Here is a 15,155-nt window from a genome sequence, read left to right on the forward strand (position 1 = left end):
ATATTCTGTCAGCAAAAAAAAAGACTTTTTGGGCAATCTACAACATTTGTATTAGTCAGTGTGTAATTTAAGGTAGAAATACACCCATCATTTTCTGGGGTTTGAAAGAGACTTTTTTGGCAATCTACAACATCTGTATTAGTCAGTGTGTAATTTAAGGTAGAAATACACCCATCATTTTCTGGGGTTTGAAAAACAATTTTTTTTTACCCCAAAAAACAGTATTTTTCAGATCTGCAAGTGTTAAATTCAAGTTAAATATATACAGCTTTCATATTCTGTTAGCAAAAAAAGACTTTTTTGGCACTCTACAACATCTGTATAAGTCAGTGTGCAATTTAAGATAGAAATACACCCATCATTTTCTGGGGTTTGAGAAACACAGTATTTTGACAAAAAACACTATTTTCAGGCCTTGCAGCATCAGCACGTGTGGAATTACAGGCTTATATGCTGCTGTCAAATTCAGTTTTTAAACAAACACTCATTTGGGCACAAAAAAAAATAGTTGGCAGCCTTTGATGCAGATATCATTGTGAGATACACCCATAATACATTTGAGTTACATTCAGAGATTTAAAATACCGCCATATGGTGCACCAATATTGAATTCAGGCCTACACTGGTTTAGGCCTTGTGAGATACTCCCTCTACATACAGGGGTTTGAATTAGGCATTTGAAATACAAATATTTGAAATACAGCCATTTTGTGCAAAAATATATTTACTTCAGGCCTAAAGAGGTTCATGCCCTCTGAGATACTACCTCTACATACAGGGGTTTGAATTAGGCATTTGAAATACAGCCATTTAATGCAAATATATATTTAAGGCAGGCCTACACTGGTTCAGGCCCTGTGAGATACTACCTCTACATACAGGAGTTTGAATTAGGCATTTGAAATGCAGCCATTTGAAATGCAGCCATTTTGTGAAAATATATATTTACTTCAGGTCTACAGAGGTTCAGGCCCTCTGAGATACTACCTCTACATACAGGGATTTGAATTAGGCATGGAAAATACAGCCATTTGAAATATAGCCTTTTTGTGAAAAGATTTATTTGCTTCAGGCCTACAGAGGTTCAAGCCCTGTGAGATACTACCTCTACATACAGGGGTTTGAATTAGGCATTTGAAATACAGCCATTTAAAATACAGCCATTTAATGCAAATATATATTTAAGGCAGGCCTACACTGGTTCAAGCTCTGTGAGATACTACCTCTACATACAGGAGTTTGAATTAGGCATTTGAAATGCAGCCATTTGAAATGCAGCCATTTTGTGAAAAGATATATTTACTTCAGGTCTACAGAGGTTCAGGCCCTCTGAGATACTACCTCTACATACAGGGGTTTGAATTAGGCATGTAAAATACAGCCATTTGAAATATAGCCTTTTTGTGAAAAGATTTATTTGCTTCAGGTCTACAGAGGTTCAAGCCCTGTGAGATACTACCTCTAAATACAGGGGTTTGAATTAGGCATTTGAAATACAGCCATTTGAAATACAGATATTTTGTGGAAAGATATATTTACTGCAGGCCTACACTGGTTCAGGCCCTGTGAGATACTCCCTCTACATACAGGGGTTTGAATTAGGCATTTGAAATACAGCCATTTTGTACAAATATATATTTTACTTTAGGCCTACAGAGGTTCAGGCCCTGTGAGATACTACATCTACATACAGGGGTTTGAATTAGGCATTTGAAATGCAGCCATTTTGTGCAAAGATATATTTACTTCAGGCCTACAGAGGTTCAGGTCCTGTGAGATACTACCTCTACATACAGGGGTTTGAATTAGGCATTTGAAATACAGCCATTTGAAATACAGATATTTTGTGCAAAGATATATTTACTGCAGGCCTACACTGGTTCAGGCCCTGTGAGATACTACCTCTACATTTAGGGGTTTGCATTAGGCATTTGAAATACAGCCATTTTGTGCAAAGATATATTTACAGCAAGCATACACTGATTCAGGTCCTTTGATATACGACCTCTACATACAGGGTTTTGAATTAGGCATTTGAAATACAGCAATTTGAAATACAGCCATTTTGTGCAAAGATTTATTTACTGCAGGCCTACACTGGTTAAGGCCCTGTGAGATACTACCTCTACATACAGGAGTTTGAATTAGGCATTTGAAATGCAGCCATTTGAAATGCAGCCATTTTGTGAAAATATATATTTACTTTAGGTCTACAGAGGTTCAGGCCCTCTGAGATACTACCTCTACATACAGGGGTTTGAATTAGGCATGTAAAATACAGCCATTTGAAATATAGCCTTTTTGTGTAAAGATTTATTTGCTTCAGGCCTACAGAGGTTCAAGCCCTGTGAGATACTACCTCTACATACAGGGGTTTGAATTAGGCATTTGAAATACAGCCATTTTGTGCAAAGATATATTTACTTCAGGCCAACACTGGTTCAGGCCCTGTGAGATACTACCTCTACATACAGGGGTTTGAATTAAGCATTTGAAATACAGCCATTTGAAATACAGCCATTTTGTGCAAAGATATATTTACTGCAGGCCTACACGGGTTCAAGCCCTGTGAGATACTACCTCTACATATAGGGGTTTGAATTAGACATTTTAAATACAGCCAAGCAAAGATAGGTGCACTCTGCGGTCTTACTAAACCCTCAAACTGATTTTAAAATTGAGAGATTAGTCAACATGTCCTACGGTGTAGGACATGTCTAAGCCCGGGCACCACGCCAAGGTTTCTCAAGTAGCCCGGATCCTAACGCTCTCCTACCTGAGCAGTATGTGCAATACCAGGAGCCAATGGGCAAATTACAGGAGCATGAGGCCGACTCGCAAACAACTCACCAGTTACCTCCAGCATGTAACCATGCTTGCAATGGCAGGAGGGAGGAGTCTGCAAGTCCCACTCAAGACTGGCTGATATGGCCCAGGCCTCACAGGTGCACCTAAATGTGGCCTGGAGATGGAAAACAGGCACATTTAAATTGGAGTTTATACACCTCCAAGAATCTCTATATATACAAACTGAAAAGAATGGCGCGGTATTAGTAGGAGATGCTCAAACCCACATGCAGTCGTGCATATAATCTCTCAATTTTAAAATCAGTTTGAGGGTTTAGTAAGACCGCAGAGTGCACCTATCTTTTCTATTATTTTGTTATATTCTTATATTGATTATCACATCCACATAATTGCTACCTTGTATAGGATGTCTATTGTGGTACTTGTGGTTCGCTGCAGGCATCCTCCACTGTATGCATTTTTGCTGGGGATCGGCCTTAGCAACGGGCCACAAGTGCAGGATTTGCTCCCCTATATACAGACGTGGACAAAATTGTTGGTACCCTTTGGTCAATGAAAGAAAAAGTCACAATGGTCACAGAAATAACTTTAATCTGACAAAAGTAATAATAAATTAAAATTCTATAAATGTTAACCAATGAAAGTCAGACATTGTTTTTCAACCATGCTTCAACAGAATTATGTAAAAAAATAAACTCATGAAACAGGCATGGACAAAAATGATGGTACCCCTAACTTAATATTTTGTTGCGCAACCTTTTGAGGCAATCACTGCAATCAAACGCTTCCTGTAACTGTCAATGAGACATCTGCACCTCTCAGCAGGTATTTTGGCCCACTCCTCATGAGCAAACTGCTCCAGTTGTGTCCGGTTTGAAGGGTGCCTTTTCCAGACTGCATGTTTCAGCTCCTTCCAAAGATGCTCAATAGGATTGAGGTCAGGGCTCATAGAAGGCCACTTTAGAATAGTCCAATTTTTTCCTCTTAGCCATTCTTGGGTGTTTTTAGCGGTGTGTTTTGGGTCATTGTCCTGTTGCAAGACCCATGACCTGCGACTGAGACCAAGCTTTCTGACACTGGCTAGTACATTTCTCTCTAGAATTCCTTGATAGTCTTGAGATTTCATTGTACCCTGCACAGATTCAAGACACCCTGTGCCAGACGCAGCAAAGCAGCCCCAGAACATAACAGAGCCTCCTCCATGTTTCACAGTAGGGACAGTGTTCTTTTCTTGATATGCTTAATTTTTTCGTCTGTGAACATACAGCTGATGTGCCTTGGCAAAAACTTCAATTTTTGTCTCATCTGTCCACAGGACATTCTCCCAGAAGCTTTGTGGCTTGTCAACATGTAGTTTGGCATATTCCAGTCTTGCTTTTTTATGATTCGTTTTCAACAATGGTGTCCTCCTTGGTCGTCTCCCATGTAGTCCACTTTGGCTCAAACAACGACGGATGGTGCGATCTGACACTGATGTTCCTTGAGCATGAAGTTCACCTTGAATCTCTTTAGAAGTCTTTCTAGGCTCTTTTGTTACCATTCGGATTATCCGTCTCTTAGATTTGTCATCAATTTTCCTCCTGCGGCCACGTCCAGGGAGGTTGGCTACAGTCCCATGGATCTTAAACTTATGAATAATATGTGCAACTGTACTCACAGGAACATCTAGTTGCTTGGAGATGGTCTTATAGCCTTTACCTTTAACATGCTTGTCTATAATTTTCTTTCTGATCTCTTGAGACAGCTCTTTCCTTTGCTTCCTCTGGTCCATGTCGAGTGTGGTACACACCATATCACCAAACAACACAGTGATTACCTGGAGCCATATATATAGGCCCAATGGCTGATTACAAGGTTGTAGACACCTGTGATGCTAATTAGTGGACACACCTTGAATTAACATGTCCCTTTGGTCACATTATGTTCTGTGTTTTCTAGGGGTACCATCATTTTTGTCCATGCCTGTTTCATGAGTTTATTTTTTTACATAATTCTGTTGAAGCATGGTTGAAAAACAATGTCTGACTTTCATTGGTTAACATTTATAGAATTTTAATTTATTATTACTTTTGTCAGATTAAAGTTATTTCTGTGACCATTGTGACTTTTTCTTTCATTGACCAAAGGGTACCAACAATTTTGTCCACGTCTGTATATGCACGACTGCATGTGGGTTTGAGCATCTCCTGCTAATACCGCACCATTCTTTTCAGTTTGCATAAGCAGTATAGTACTTTTATAGTTTAAACAGTAATGTGCAGTGCTTCTGTCAGGACTAACATGTGCTAGAAAATGTCTGCTGTGATACATGTGCTACTGTTTGTTGAAGTAACCTTTCTTTCCCCCTTTTTTTATTTTTTTTCCGTTTGGTTGTGGATGATTTTTTATCCTGTTAATCCCTGGCACATGACATCCCAATATTTTTTTTCCTTTTGTGCAAGTTTCAAACTTGTGTTCAGCTAACGGCCTCCAGACACTCCATGAATCCTCAGCACTCGCCAGTAGTTTGTTTAAAATGTTGTTTTAGTCAGTCAGTCAGCCATGTTACAGCAGGCTGTATCCTGCCTGTCTGAGTGGATAATTTTTAATTTTTTGAGAATTACTGGCGAGTTCAGGTGATTTTTGGAGTGTCTGAAAGAATTTGGTCCCTCTGTCAGGATCTCTATCTGCGTGCACCACCCTGTTAGAAGTCTATATACCGGTCTGTACCCTATTTCGTGGGATTGTGCTGCTGCCAACCCCTGAGATTTCCAGCTAACGTCCTCATCATACCTAATGTTCACATAATTTAGAACTTGCAAAACACTCTCTGCTTTTTAAAGGGGCAAAACACAGTTTATGTAACTTAGTTGTGGTAGTACTGTCCACACCCCAATAGCTGTTAGTGTTTTGCTCATATACACATTTTTTTAAATCAGTTTAATCAACCAAGGACATAGGGCACAGATGGCGAGCCGTTTTCAGACTGAGTTGCGAATGTTCGAGCCAGATCCGTAGCATTTATTGTAAAATTTCAACTCAAAGCAATTTAGCATGAATACTGTACTCCAATATAGTGTAACGTCATTGCATTTTAGTATTTTGCTCTATTTTCCTGCTTAAATTCTGTGCTGCCTGTCGTTTTCAGAGTGTGCCCTGTGCTGATGAATGCTTTTGAAAGTCAAGGGTGTATATTTTAAAACCTTAGACAGGATATGTCCACCCCCTCTCATCTCTCCTTCTAAACCCTGGTATGTTCGCATTGAACCTTACTGCTACACCCAGCTTTCCCAGTCGGATATTGTCCACCCCCTCTCATCTCTCCTTCTAAACCCTGGTATGTTTGCATTGAACTATTAATGTCTCTTTTCCTGCTGGATTTATTGAGTATTTGTTTACACTACTTCACCCCTGTATCTGGTCCTCCCTTGATTAGTCCATATGTAGCCCCCTCCCCTCTTGGTCACACCTGATTGATCACTGAGTGGTATAAATCTAAGATCCATGGTCTTCCAGACCTTAGTCTTTCCACATGCAACATCTCTCAAGTGCAACTCCTTAAGTGCACAGACTGAATTATACCAGAATTGGACCAGAAGGGGACCTCAGGTAATTAGACATAGTCATTGCAAACAATGTTTAAATTTTTCCTCTTACTCCTCCTACTTTTCCACAACCTCCTGAAATACCCCCACATCCATTCACCCAGCAAGGAACTATTCATCTCTTCTTCCATCTTACCTTCTCATCTGATAGCTTGCACAAACCTGTTTGCAAACATAAAACACTTCCTTCCAAAACACACACAGACACCTCATGCCCTCTCTTATTCTCACCTATTAACACTTTCTCTGCTTCTCCTTACTGCTGGTGATATCTTTCCAAATCCAGCACCCCTCAGCAAATCCCCACCATCACCTCCATGTACCACTACAAATCTCATTCTACAAATTCCTGCAACCCCTTAAACCTAATTACCATTCCTCTGACCCCTGCCCCTTTGGCTCCTCTTGCAGGAGCACTATGGAACGCGCGCTCTGTCCGTAACAAACTGTCGTACATTCACGAACTGTTTATCTCTCAAAACCTTTCCTTTCTGGGTCTCACAGAAACATGGCTGACACCCTCAGACACCTCCTCCCCTGCTGCACTCTCTTATAGTGGATTTCAATTCACTCACACCCCCCGCCCCGACTGCAAACATGGTGGAGGAGTTGGTATTCTCCTATCAGACACCTGCTCCTACAGCCCAACTCCACTGCCACCCTCCATTACGCTCACCTCATTTGAAGTACACCTTGTTCGCATCTACTCTCCCTCCAACCTTCAAGTAGCTGTCATTTACCGCCCTACAGGCCCAGCAACCATCTTTCTTGACCACTTCAACACCTGGCTACTACACTTTCTTTCTGCCGACATCCCCACTATCATCATGGGTGACTTCAAAATCCCTATTGACACCTGCCACTCGGCCGCCTCTAAACTCCTGTCGCTCTCTTCCTCCTTCGGCCTATCACAGTGGTCCTCAGCTCCCACCCACAGAGATGGTCACACTCTGGATCTGATCTTTACCCGCTTTTGCTCCCCATCTAACCTTTCTAAGTCGCCTCTCCCCCTATCCGACCACAACCTACTCACCTTCTCTTCACTGGTCTCTTCTGTAGCCCCCCGGTCCACACACCAGCACACCCCCGCAGGAACCTTAAACATCTCGACTTTCGCTTGCTTTCTGACTCTCTTCTCCCACTCTCTACCATCTGTTGCCTCCAAGACCCAGAAGCTGCTACCACCCTATACAACACCACAATAAGTACAGCTCTGGACACTGTTGCCCCCCTCACACATAACAAAATCCGGAAAATCAACAGACAACCCTGGCACACCAACCTGACCAAGAAACTCAGACAAGCTTCCAGGGCTGCTGAGCGACGATGGAAAAAATCCCCTTCTATAGATCATCTTACTGCATACAAGCAATCCCTTCTCATATTCAAATCCTCACTCGCTGATGCAAAACAGGCCTACTTCTCATCTCTCATATCTTCCCTGTCACACAGCCCTAAACAACTTTTTAGCACTTTTAACTCCCTTCTCCGCCCTCCAGCGCCCCCACCCTCTCCTCTCTTCTCAGCTGAGGACTTTGCCAAATATTTCAAACAAAAGATAGTCCACATCAGAGAAAGCTTTACTACGCAGTCCCCACAGACCCTCTACACAACTGCTCGGTCCTCTCCCCCTAAAACCCGCTTCTCCACCACTACATAAGAAAAACTCTCCACTCTACTCTCCAGATCACATCTCACCACCTGTGCACTTGACCCAATCCCATCCCACCTCATCCCTAACCTCACCCCAGTGTTTACCCCAGCCCTAACTCATCTCTTCAATCTATCACTAAACTCTGGTGTCTTCCCCTCTGCTTTTAAACATGCTACCATTACACCCATCCTCAAAAAGCCTTCACTTGACCCATCTTCCTTGTCCAGTTATCGCCCCATTTCACTTCTTCGGTATGCCTCAAAGCTACTTGAACAACATGTCCATTCTGAACTGTCCTCCCACCTCTCCTCTTGCTCCCTCTTTGACCGCCTTCAATCCGGCTTCCGAACCCACCACTCGACCGAGACTCCCCCTACCAAAGTCGCCAATGACCTACTGACAGCCAAAACCAAGAAACAATACTCTGTCCTCCTTCTCCTTGACCTGTCCTCTGCCTTCGACACTGTTGACCACACCCTTCTGTTGCAAACTCTCTCATCTCTTGGCATCACTGACCTGGCTCTCTCCTGGATCACATCATACCTCACAGACCGGACGTTTAGCGTCTCCCACTCCCGCACCACCTCCTCGTCTCATGCCCTCTCTGTTGGTGTCCCGCAAGGCTCTGTCCTAGGACCCCTGCTCTTCTCAATCTACACTTTTGGCCTGGGACAGCTCATAGAGTCCCATGGCTTTCAGTATCACTCCTATGCTGATGACACACAAATCTACCTTTCTGGTCCAGACATCACCACCTTACTATCAAGAATCCCACAATGTCTATCTTCTATATCATCCTTCTTCGCCTCTCGCTTTCTTAAACTTAACATGGATAAGACAGAATTCATAATCTTTCCCCCATCTTGTTCAACCCCCCGAACAGACCTATCTATCACGATCAATGGCTGCACATTATCCCCAGTCAAAAAAGCCCGCTGCCTTGGAGTGACCTTAGATTCTGCCCTTTCCTTCCGACTGCACATCCAAGCCCTTTCCACCACCTGCCGCCTCCAACTCAAAAACATCTCCCGCATCCGTGCTTTCCTTAACTTTGAATCTGCGAAAATGCTCGTACATGCCCTCATTATCTCCCGCCTAGACTACTGCAACATTCTCCTCTGTGGCCTTCCATCTAGCACCCTCGCACCCCTCTAATCTATCCTAAACTCCGCTGCCCGACTAATCCACCTCTCACCTTATTACTCCTCTGCCTCTCCCCTCTGCCAATCCCTTCACTGGCTCCCCATTGCCCAACGAATCCACTTCAAAGTACTGACAAACGCATACAAGGCCGTCCATAACCTGTCCCCTCCCTACATCTCTGAGCTACTTTCCCGATACATCCCCACACGCACTCTCCGATCCTCACAAGACCTCCTTCTCTCCTCTCCTCTTATCGCCTCTTCCCACAATCGACTCCAAGATTTCTCCCGTGCATCCCCCATACTCTGGAACTCGCTACCCCAACATATCAGACTCTCACCTACAGTGGAATCCTTCAAAAGAAACCTGAAAACCCACCTCTTCAGACAAGCCTACAACCAATGACCCTGCTGCCTCTATACCGCCATGACCAACTCAACCCGCACCTACTGTGTCCTTCTCCCATACCATGTAGATTGTAAGCCCTCACGGGCAGGGCCCTCTCTCCTTCTGTACCAGTTTGTAACTCATCTTGTTTATGATTAGTACAATTGTCTGTTATGTATGTGCACCGCTTATCATATGTACAGCGCTATGGAATGAATGGCGCTTAAATAATAAATAATAATAATAATGTGGGTGCCGACAGAGAGGGCCTTGAGTGCCGCCTCTGGCACCCGTCCCATATGTTCCCCACCACTAGACATAGGGTGTTTACAATCATGTAGTGTATACAACTTTATACTTCAATCTTTGATCTGTTGTTCCCTTTGATGTCCCGTTTACTTTTTTATAACTTTTTTTTATCAACAGATTCCTTGTGACTGGGAACTCCTTTGCATCACTGCATTTAGAGTTTCTTTTAGGAACCTCGACGATCTTGAGTATTGTACGACACACTTGCCATGTCATGTGGCAGCAACTCCGAGAGACGGTGATGCCGCAGCCCAAGGCAGACGATTGGGTTCGGATCGCTGAGGGCTTCCAAAATTCTGTGCAGTTTCTAAACTGCATCGGGGCAATGAATGGCAAGCACATCCGTGTGAAGAAGCCGCCACACTCAGGGAGCCGTTTCTTCAATTATAAACAATATTTTTCGGTAGTGCTAATGGCTGTTGCTGACAGTAACTACCGGTTTATAATGGTTGATATCGGGGCCTATGGAAGCACTGCGGATGCTCGCATCTTTAATGCTTCTAGAATGGGTGAGCGGCTTCGTGCCAACCAGCTTGCCCTGCCCGAGTCCAGAAGACTTACCGGATATGCAGGTCCGCCGGCTCCATTTGTCATCGTGGCGGATGAAGGGTTTGCATTGACTCCACATGTTATGCGGCCCTTTCCAAAGCGTAGTTTAGGTGTCAGGAGGCGTATATTCAACTACCGGTTGACTTGTGCCCGTCGGTATGTTGAGTGCGCTTTCGGGATACTCTCTAGCAAGTGGAGGGTGTTTTTGTCATCCATACAGATGGCTCCGGAGAATGCTACCCTGGTGATTAAAGCATGAGTTGTTCTGCACAACTTCACCAGGATTCACGAGGCTTCCTTTTCTGTTGACATGGAAGATCTTCCTACGTCTTCAGATTTGGGTTTGGAAAGGACCCTGAATAGATGACCTGGGACTGCAGGCATTGCAGTTCGGGAACTCTATGCAGACTACTTTTACAGCCCAGAGGGGTCCTTGCTGTGGCAGAGGGATGCTATTTGTGGCAGTTTTTTAAATCTTCTGGGCTCTTTAGCTTTTTTTTATTTTCTAGATAGATTACAAAAAATTATTGTGGTAGTTGAGTGTAGGGACTCACAAGAGAATGAGGACGTGGGCTTGCGGGCTGAGATTTTTTGGACATAACATATTTTAATCTGCATATATTATATGTGATGATTTGGTCAAATCAAAATTGACTTTAACAAATTTATATTTGTATTTTCTGGTGCAAATTTTTTTCTAATACCTCTTCATGACGGTATCCAAAAATAAAGATGTGGTCCATCCAAATAAAGTGTTGCTTTGATAGTTTTAAAGTAAGTGTGGTTTCTTTAAAATATAGAAGTTTAAACTGAAAATGTTTTGTGAAGTGTGCTTAAAAAACAACAGTCGACTACTTTTCCCCCAAACCACATTTATGTCATAAATTGGGATCAACGTTTGAAAATGGAAGCCTATACTTTCAACATTTTGCACAAGCATATAAAGTACACAAAAAAAAACAATATCAAAATTACAAATTAAGAAGGTCCTGTGTGAAGGAACCCGGGGCAAACAAGGACCGTGGCCTTACATGGGCCTGTTGTTGGGGCACAGCTGGCAAACTGCTTGGGTAAAGGGGCTGACCCATCTGCTGCATTGGGCCCTGGGGGAGGCCGTACTGGGGTTGGAAAGAAGGGCCTTGGGTTGTTTGTGGGGCAAACTGAAATGCTCCTGGCCTTTGCTGCTGTGAGGCATTCTCTAATTCTAATTTCATCGAATTCAAACGCCCCAGAATGTCGCCATGGTTGGGGATGGCAAACATTTTAATCACGACCGCTAATGAAGCAATACACTCGTGATTCTCCAAAGGAGTGACGTGCTTCATTAGCGGCCCTAATCCCCTTAGCATTTTCTCCTCCATGCCATCACTCCTCCTCTGGGCAAGAAAATCTATGACGCGGGCGTCAATAACTTCCCGACTCTCTTGCCCAGAGGTAGAGGGAGGGACTTGGCGGCGACGTCGGGGCTGGGGCTGTACAATCCGCGGTGGACTGGCCAGTGGTAGGGGGGCCTGGGCCGAGTCTTCTGGGTCCTCTGCTGGTGTTACTGCCGGACTTGTGGTGGGGGAGAAAACCGCAGGGGTTTCACTCCCAGACGTGTCCGAATCTTGGGAGGGATCCAGACTGTCCACAGTACTGTAATGGAAATAAACAAAAATAAACATTAGATCATTTGATTTCCATAATACAAAAATACATAGACTATATTAGTTGAAAACTGCTGTGTGTATACAATATATATACAGAGTGGCAGCATACATCCGACATTTGTTTTTAATTATTGAATAATAGCTTCTATGTGAATAATTCAATGTCAAAATTATAAGCATTTTAAATCTAACGGTAGGGCAAGTCTTGTAAAGGCCTAATGTTACTGTAATGGGAAAACATTGTTTGCCGTTTGGAGCTGTCCAGCCACAGAAGAGGATTCCTCATTCAAGGACCAAAACCAGTGCTGAAATTCAGGCCATCTGGTCTGTATGTGCCCCACTACCACCATCCAAAGATACAAGATGTAATTTGAACCTAGTAGAACATAATTTACTGAGAATCAACATGTACCAGGCCATGGTTGACCATGGTTAGAGTAGTAGTTTTAATCCTGCTGGTCAAGCGTATTTGGAACATCATTCTAATCCATTTGGTTTGGATCTGGTTTTTGTCATTTTATATGAGCAATATAAGGAATCCAGGTTGTGTTTGGTGCAATACCATTTAAGCAATATAAATGACAATGCCAATACCGAATGGGTTACAATTTCAAAAACATACAAAAGTAAGCTAATCGGTCTCTATGGTAAAAATGACACGTTGTCCAAAATCTAAAAAAAGAAATAAATATTCAGGCCTCCGATTAAAAGGGGAGGCTTTTTGGAAGCTTTGAAAAATATTGAACCTATCCTTTGGATAGGTTCAAACAAATATATTGGTGTGTGACTTAGAGCTGGCAAACACGATCATCTACTGTATGAGGAAATAATGCGTGCAGTGTGCACGTGTCATCTCCCTTCTCCTATCTTGTTCAGATTGCAAACATCTATGTTCCAGGACGGACAATAAATTGATTCTACACAAACAAAACAGACAGGGGAGGCGCTATCTGCACACTACACATGTCGTCTCATCAGCTCATAAGCGGTGGGCCCTGGTTTGACTCCACCACAAAACTGATGTAGACAACCAACACCAGGCATGTACAAACTGTTGCCCACCAGCTGATGCACAACTACAACTCCAAGCAGGACTGATTAGCTTACAGCTATTCTGGCATGCTGGGAGTTTCAGTTGGTATAGAGCTGGATGTAGTCAGTTATGACATGGCTGCCCTACAGAAAGTATAGGTCTTCTATACAAGAACACAACTGTATCCTTTAGTTTCTTGCACACTTTTACTCGTCAAGATACAAACGAAAGTGTGCACCAAATTTACATAAAAATAAAAAAACATGAAAAATACTTACGGCCTTAAATTCATTACTGGCCTTAAAAACTGCAACTGTGCAGTATAAATGTAGGCCCGTTTCTTGGAGGTTCCCTCCCCACTCCGGCCTTTGCTGTTGACCTCCCACCGGAATTAGTCCCGGCAACTAGCCCAGCGGGTTTTGGTTTGTTTGACTGTTTAGAAATGAAATAAAAGACAATTGTGAGGTTAGAAATGTTAAAAGGTTTAAAAAGCTTTTAAAAAATAAATGAACACAAAAAAATAAGGCAACAGGTGAAAGCGCAAAATATGCTAAAATGGACAGATTAAAAAGCACATAGTAAAGTCCAGCAGGTGTGTGGATACTAATGAAGAAGTACAAAATGGAGGAGACTAGTCGTGCAAGCCATTACAGCTAAAAAAAGTTACAATATGTGAAGGTGACAACTGTAAGATGCGCAATTACAAGGACGCATGTGTCATCCATAAAAAAATGCCCAGACATGTGATTATACATGAGTACTGTATGCTGTAGCAAAGGGAGGGACAGCCATTTAAAGTTAGAAATGGTGGAGTATGGAATTTAATAGACGTCTCTTTAATAAACCATGTACAGGCCTTTATGTAAAATGAGGCTGGACTACAAACAAAACACTATTGTGACCTCAGGGAATTAAAAACTACATCTTTTAGCCACACAGAGGGAAATGACAGCACAACTACATTGCTATCACTTACCTAATTCAGCACAACCTCGGCTATCAGCTTTGGCCCATTCATGTTTTCTAAGGCTTCGGGCCACTTGCTCCTACGAAGCATCCTTTTTTACCCTGTCACAATATGAATTGGCTCGGATGTCCCAAAGCTCGGGCCTCTCCTGGACCAGGGTAATAAGCTTTTCTACATTCCAACGTGGCATGTTTGAAGCAAAAAATAGGCTGAAATGGCTGCCTCACCACACACCAGCTTTTCGGCACAGGTGGCTAGAAATTAGCATATCCTGTAAACTTCCTGTATATATATATATTTTTATTTTATTGCCACAAGTTTAGCCAGACAATTTGGCCATGTCATAAGTATGAAATAAAACGGGCGCGGACACAGGCGCGGACACGGGTGCGGCCGCGAATGTCAATCGGGTGTGCAACCGCGTTTTTCACGGCCCCATTGACTTGAATGGGGCCGCGAGCCGTTAGCCGTGAAAAAAATAGGACAGGTTAGATTTTTTGACGGGCAGGAAACACGGGTCACGGGCGCAGGTGACAAAACGGAGCAGTAGCCAAGTTTTCAAGGGACCCATTGAAAGTCAATGGGACTGCAGAAAAACACGTTAAACGGGACCACGGCCATGGGTGCACACAACGGTCGTGTGAAGGAGGCCTTAGGCATTTGAAATACAGCCATTTGAAATACAGCCATTTTGTGCAAATATATATTTACTCTAGGCCTACATTGGTTCAGGCCCTGTGAGATTCTACCTCTGCATACATGGTTTGAATTAGGCATTTGAAATACAGCCATTTTGTGCAAAGATATATTTACAGCAAGCATACACTGATTCAGGCCCTGTGATATACTACCTCTACAAACAGGGTTTTGAATTAGGCATTTAAAATACAGCAATTTGAAATACAGCCATTTTGTGCAGAGATATATTTACTGCAAGCCTACACTGGTTCAGGCCCTGTGAAATACTACCTCTACATGTAGGGGTTTGAATTAGGCTACTTTCACACTTGCGTTCGGGGCTCCGCTTGTGAGTTCCGTTTGAAGGCTCTCACAAGCGTCCCCGAACCGATCC

Source organism: Bufo gargarizans, chromosome 3, assembly GCF_014858855.1.
Source record: "Bufo gargarizans isolate SCDJY-AF-19 chromosome 3, ASM1485885v1, whole genome shotgun sequence".
NCBI classification, from domain to species: Eukaryota; Metazoa; Chordata; class Amphibia; order Anura; family Bufonidae; genus Bufo; species Bufo gargarizans.